Raw genomic sequence first — 6,087 nt, forward strand, 5'->3', positions numbered from 1 at the left:
TTCTCTATGTGCACATATATGCAGAAAGACAAAAAAGCAAAATGATGTGATATAGTATAATCTCAGATACATGTTTTTTTTTTTTCTTTTTAATGCACAGGAAAAGAAACAAAGCAAAATACAAAACAAATAACAATGCTGCTCATCTCATGTTGCCTCTGAGTGAGGAGACACTGATTTTTCTGCTCCTTTACCCTGCTGAAGCCCCTCTGAAAGATGCAAGCCTCATAGATGGTGATAAGGGCAGAGATGCAGACTTCGTGGAGAGTTGTCAATGCTGCTCAACACCCAGCTCAACTATATAAAGATACCAGGAGAGGGAACATCTGCAGTTTTCCCATCCATGGTGCTGCTGGATAATTATGCTGAAGCCAAGACAACCCTTGATTCTAGAGGCAAGAGGAGAAACAATATGCGGCTGTGTCTAGAAGCTCCTTAGCAGCTTTTAAAATAACCCTTGTGATACCTAATGCTGATTCATGCTGATGTGTGGCAAAACCATCGCAATATTGTAAAGTAATTACCCTCTTATTAAAAAAAAAAATATATATATATATATAACTCTGTGAGCTAGCTCTCAGTTTATATCACAATGTCCTTCCAAATTCCTTCCCAACCATCCCTTCAGGGTGGAGCTACTTGTACTGTTGTGGCTCCACCTCTAATTACTGGATGCATTTTGTGAGAATTAATTGATATGTCAAGTGCAGGAGAGAAATTCCTGGCTAGGGAAACTGAGTCAGACATGCACAATTCAGCCATAGATGGAAATGGCCTTAGAGGCCAAGATGCCATTGAGTTGATCAGTCTTCTGTCTTTGTTTTGTCCCTCTACAAAGTCTAGAATCCCTTGGAATTTCTCCTAAATGTTGCAATGTAATTCTTTTTATTTATATCCCTTAATTTTTATGCCTTTTCTGTCTCCAATAATTATTTTGATTAAATGCCCCCAACCCCCTTTCAGTTCATCTCAGTTCAGTCGCTCAGTCGTGTCCAACTCTTTGCGATCTCATGAATCGCAGCACACCAGGCCACCCTGTCCATCACAAACTCCCAGAGTCTATCCAAACCCATGTCCATTGAGTCAGTGATGCCATCCGGCATCATATCCTCTGTCATCCCCTTCTCCTCCTGCCCCCAATCCCTCCCAGCATCAAAGTATTGGAGTTTCAGCTTCAGCATCAGTCCTTCCAATGAACACCCAGGACTGATCTCCTTTAGGACGGACTGGTTGGATCTCCTTGCAGTCCAAGGGACTCTCAAGAGTCTTCTCCAACACCACAGTTCAAAAGCATCAACTCTTCAGCACTCAGCTTTCTTCACAGTCCAACTCTCACATCCATACATGTCCACTGGAAAAACCATAGCCTTGACCGGACAGACCTTTGTTGGCAAAGGAATGTCTCTGCTTTTTAATGTGCTATCTAAGTTGGTCATAACTTTCCCTCCAAGGAATAAGCGTCTTTTAATTTCATGGCTGTGATCACCATCTGCAGTAATATTGGAGCCCCAAAAAATAAAGTCTGACACTGTTTCCATTGTCTCCCCATCTATTTCCCATGAAGTGATGGGACCAGATGCCATGATCTTCGTTTTCTGAATGTTGAGCTCTAAGCCAACTTTTTCACTCTCCTCCTTAACTTTCATAAAGAGGGTTTTTAGTTCCTCTTCACTTTCTGCCATAAGGGTGGTGTCATCTGCATACATGAGGTTATTGATATTTCTCCTGGTAATCTTGATTCCAGCTTGTGCTTCTTCCAGTCCAGCGTTTCTCATGATGTACTCTGCATATAAGTTAAATAAGCAGGGTGACAATATACAGCCTTGATGTACTCCTTTCCCTATTTGGAACCAGTCTGTTGTTCCATGTCCAGTTCTATCTGTTGCTTCCTGACCTGCATACAGGTTTCCCAAGAGGCAGGTCGGGTGGTCTGGTATGCCCATCTCTTTCAGAATTTTCCACAGTTTATTGTGATCCACACAGTCAAAGGCTTTGGCATAGTCAATAAAGCAGAAATAGATGTTCTTCTGGAACTCTCTTGCTTTTTCGATGATCCAGCGGGTGTTGGCAATTTGATCTCTTTACCGTCACTCAAAAGTCTTGGATCTGCCCCGGGTGAGGAGTAGAATATGAAGTCAGTGCACACGTGACTATACTTTTGCATTTTATACTAAGAGCATGCTTTACTTTAATAATCAAGAAAACAAGTAATATGTTATCAAGAAAATAATCATAAGTTAAAATTTTAAAAATAAATTAAACCCTCCAGTGCCCTTTCCCATCGGATCTGAATTCCGGTCTCGGTGGTCTTACTAATAAAAGGAAGAATAGTAGCACTGAAGCTGTGCTCATAGTATCTGCTATATAGCATGTGGGCTAATTTCAAACAAAATAAAAATAATAATATAATTAAATTTTAAAAATAAATGAATATTAAGATGGCTGGCATTTTCCTCAGAATTAGAAATAAATATATTTTATATACATATGATATAATGAAAATCTTTTATACACAGATATGTGAATGTGGACTATGCCTAAATAATCAAATAAAAATTAAAGAAAGCTTTTCTTAAGTTTATATGTTTACAGAAAGTATTTTGAAGTAATCTTTTATTGATGACTTTCTACATAATTACCAAGACTATTAATTATGGAAAAACAGATATTCCCTTTTCTTTCTAAAGGCTATCTATCTTTTAAAAATATTTACCTGGTGTCAAAATGAGAGTCCAGAGGTTTATAGGAATTATTAATCTCTTTGAAATAATCATGAAATATTTTCCCTGAATTCAATAAAATGTTGATACTTATTGATAGAACTGGAATGCAGTTGTTTTAGTTCTGTACTCAACTGAGAAACCAGGGGAATTTGGGAGGGGTTTTATTGTTATTATTATTATTATTATTTTCATAGTGTTTCAGAAAACAACTTTAGTTTTCTATTTCTCCCATGCTCTGTGATCTTTCCTGCCACCAAAACATGCTACAGAAAGCTTTCTTAGCCAAAAAAAGAAAAAGAAAGAAAGAAAAGAAAGCTTTCTTAGCATCTCTTATCTCATAATGCAACCTTCAAGAGAAGAAAGAATTTTAACAATTTCAGAAACATTCTTATCATTTCCGGATAGAATTTTAAAACTAAGAAAATTGTCTAACTGAATTTCAGCTAGTCAGCTTAACCTCCAGTCATGTTGGCCAAAACCTACTTAAGTGTTTGTTATTTTATGTCTAAAACTATACATCAGTTCAGTTCAGTCACTCAACTGTGGCTGACTCTGCGATCCCAGGGACTGCAGCACACCAGGCTTCCCCATCCTTCACCAATTCCCAGAGCTTACTCAAACTCATGTTCATCGAGTCAGTGATGCCATCCAACCATCTCATCCTCTGTTGACCCCTTCTCCTCCCACCTTCAATCTTTCCCAGCATCAGGGTTTTTCCAATGAGTCAGTTTTTCACATCAGGTAGCCAAAGTATTAGAGCTTCAGCTTCAGCATCAGTCCTTTCAATGATTATTCAGGACTGATTTCCTTTAGGATGGACTGGTTGGATCTCCTTGTAGTCCAAGGGACTCTCAAGAGTCTACGCCAACACCACAGTTTAAAAGCATCAATTTTTCAACACTCAGCTTTCTTTATGGTCCAACTCTCACATCCATACATGAATACTGGAAAACCATAGTTTTGATAGATGGACCTTTGTCGACAAAATAATGTCTCTGCTTTTTAATATGCTGTCTAGGTTGATCATAGCCTTCCTTCCAAGGAGCAAGCATCTTTTAATTTGATGGCTGCAGCCACCATCTGCAGTGATTTTGGAGCCCAAGAGTCTCTCACTGTTTCCATTGCTTCCCCATCTATTTGCCATGAAGTGATGGGACCAGATGCCATGATCTTTGTTTTTCAAATGTTGAGTTTTAAGCCGGCCTTTTCACTCTTCTCTTTCACTTTCCTCAAGAAGCTTTCTGCCATAAGGGTGATGTCATCTGCATATATGAGGTTATTGATATTTCTCCCAGCAATCTAGATTCCACCTTGTGCTTCACACAGCCCTTATATATTCTCTGTTTTTGATACTTTATACTGTATATTCAAATTAAACTGAATTTTTAATGAATTTTCCAGGTAATGGCAACTTCCTTTTAATTTCCTAAATGTTCTGCATACTCTAGTCCCTATAGCAGATTTTGCATTAATATCACTACACTAAGTTGTTCTCAAACTTTTATATACATCACCTGTCTATCAGGTGATAAATTCACTTCATTGAAGCAGATACCAGGTCACATTTTCTATTTAACATTGTAAAAATGCTTAGGGACATGTTAAATGAAGTTCCATAAAGCTGCAATTGCATATTGCCTACCAGGGTAGAGTTTAAAAGCTAATTACATATTCATTGATGCTTAGTTACTGAACCATAGAAACACCTAAATAAGCAATTTGTAGTTATCCAATGTGAAATAGTTATCCCATTAACACTTAATTCAAAGCATAGAAAAAGTGCCTTTCCTAAAACCAAAGATAAAATAGAAACAAATGTTTTCTTTAACAGCTAATGGAGCCCAATGCAGTTAAACTAAGGAAGGGAGTGTGTTTTCTACTAACTGTTCTGCTTTCCTATTCACCAGAAAATTACATATAAAATTAGAGAGATTATTGTTAGGAATTTACAAACCACCTGTTTTTATTTCCATTAACATTTTTTCTTAAACCTCTTTTCATTTCTTCAATCTTTATGTTAAAGCAGAAATACCTTTATCTTTCAGAAACTTGAAAATAATCTACTTAAGAATCTTATTTTTCCACCTCTAATTCTTTCTGATGGGTGTTATCTGAACTCAAGAATTTTCCTAATACAACATTGTCACTTATAAAGCAAGGATCCTGGGAGTTTTATTTGACTGTCTTTATTTGAAGAATTTGTGAATTAACTTAATGCAAAGTTAATTCCCCAATTATCATTTCTGTGTAAGCTCAGAATAGACAGAACTGTACCATGTAAATCAGTAGTTGTACAGTACCCAGTGCAAAGCCTTGACTTCAAATGCCTAACTGATATCCCTCAAAAATGTATCTTTTTCCCCAGAGATTGGAAGAGCTATCCATAGCAAAATTGAATAACTGAATACAAAGAAAAGGAAAAATGAAACCACAGTGAGAACAGAGCAGGTTATATCAATTCATGTCCCAACTCTACCATGTACCAGCCATCACCAATGCTCTGTGATCTTGCAAGAAGTTGAGGTTCTCTGAACCTCAGTGATTTGTTTCTATTATATTTTATAAAAGCACTGTACCTATCAATGGGGGCTTCCCAGGTGGCAAGGTGGTAAAGAATCTGCCTCTAATGCAGGAGACGCAAAAGATGCAAGTTTAATACCTGAGTCTGGAAAAGGGAATGGCAACTCATTCATAGGCTCGCAGAAAGTCAGACACAACTGAGCACATATACACACATACCTATCAATATAACAAATTAGAAATTTTGAAAGCTGGCTGCAGGTTATCATTTGAGAACACAAAGTTGCCTACTTTGCCTCTATGAGCAATCTAGTCATATTCAGCATACCCAGTAACCTACAGGGCTGAAAAAACAGTGCCATGATTATGTTAAACTTTAGAAAAAGATTTCTGCAGAGACCCGCAGTCCCTATTAGCTGCAGGCTAGTCATAGATTTTCAGTTCTCTCCAGAATTGAAGAGTATGAGTCAGTGGGAAAAGTCATTGAGAGAACAGGATGCATCTGTTCAAATCTTCTTCCTATTAGTTACTAATATCTACTTCTTGATCCATTTCATCCTGTATGTCAGTCATAAAACTGGACAAGAGTCAGTAAAATTCAGCAGAAAAGCAAATACACTCCCACTGTTACATAGATGTACAAAGAATGCACATTCTCTATTTTTTTTTTTTTAGACTGCCTTGGCGCTAGTGGTAAAAAAAGAAAATACCTGCCTGACAATGTAGAGGATGGAAGAGATGGAGATTTCATCCCTGGGTTGAGAAGATCTGCTGGAGAAGGGAATGGTTACCCACTCCAGTATTCTTGCCTGGAGAATCCCATGGACAGAGGAGCCTGGCAGGC

At 37.7% G+C, this 6,087-nt stretch overlaps 1 non-coding gene across 1 annotated transcript; it reads left to right on the forward strand.

Annotated features, from left to right (window-relative positions):
• Window positions 1-2,260: 2,260 nt before the first annotated feature.
• Window positions 2,261-2,392, forward strand: LOC133042915 (small nucleolar RNA SNORA61). The gene has a single exon (XR_009689618.1). It is a non-coding gene; the product is annotated as a small nucleolar RNA SNORA61 (small nucleolar RNA).
• The last annotated feature ends 3,695 nt before the right edge of the window (window positions 2,393-6,087 follow it).

This window comes from Dama dama, chromosome 21 (genome assembly GCF_033118175.1).
Source record: "Dama dama isolate Ldn47 chromosome 21, ASM3311817v1, whole genome shotgun sequence".
NCBI classification, from domain to species: domain Eukaryota; kingdom Metazoa; phylum Chordata; class Mammalia; order Artiodactyla; family Cervidae; genus Dama; species Dama dama.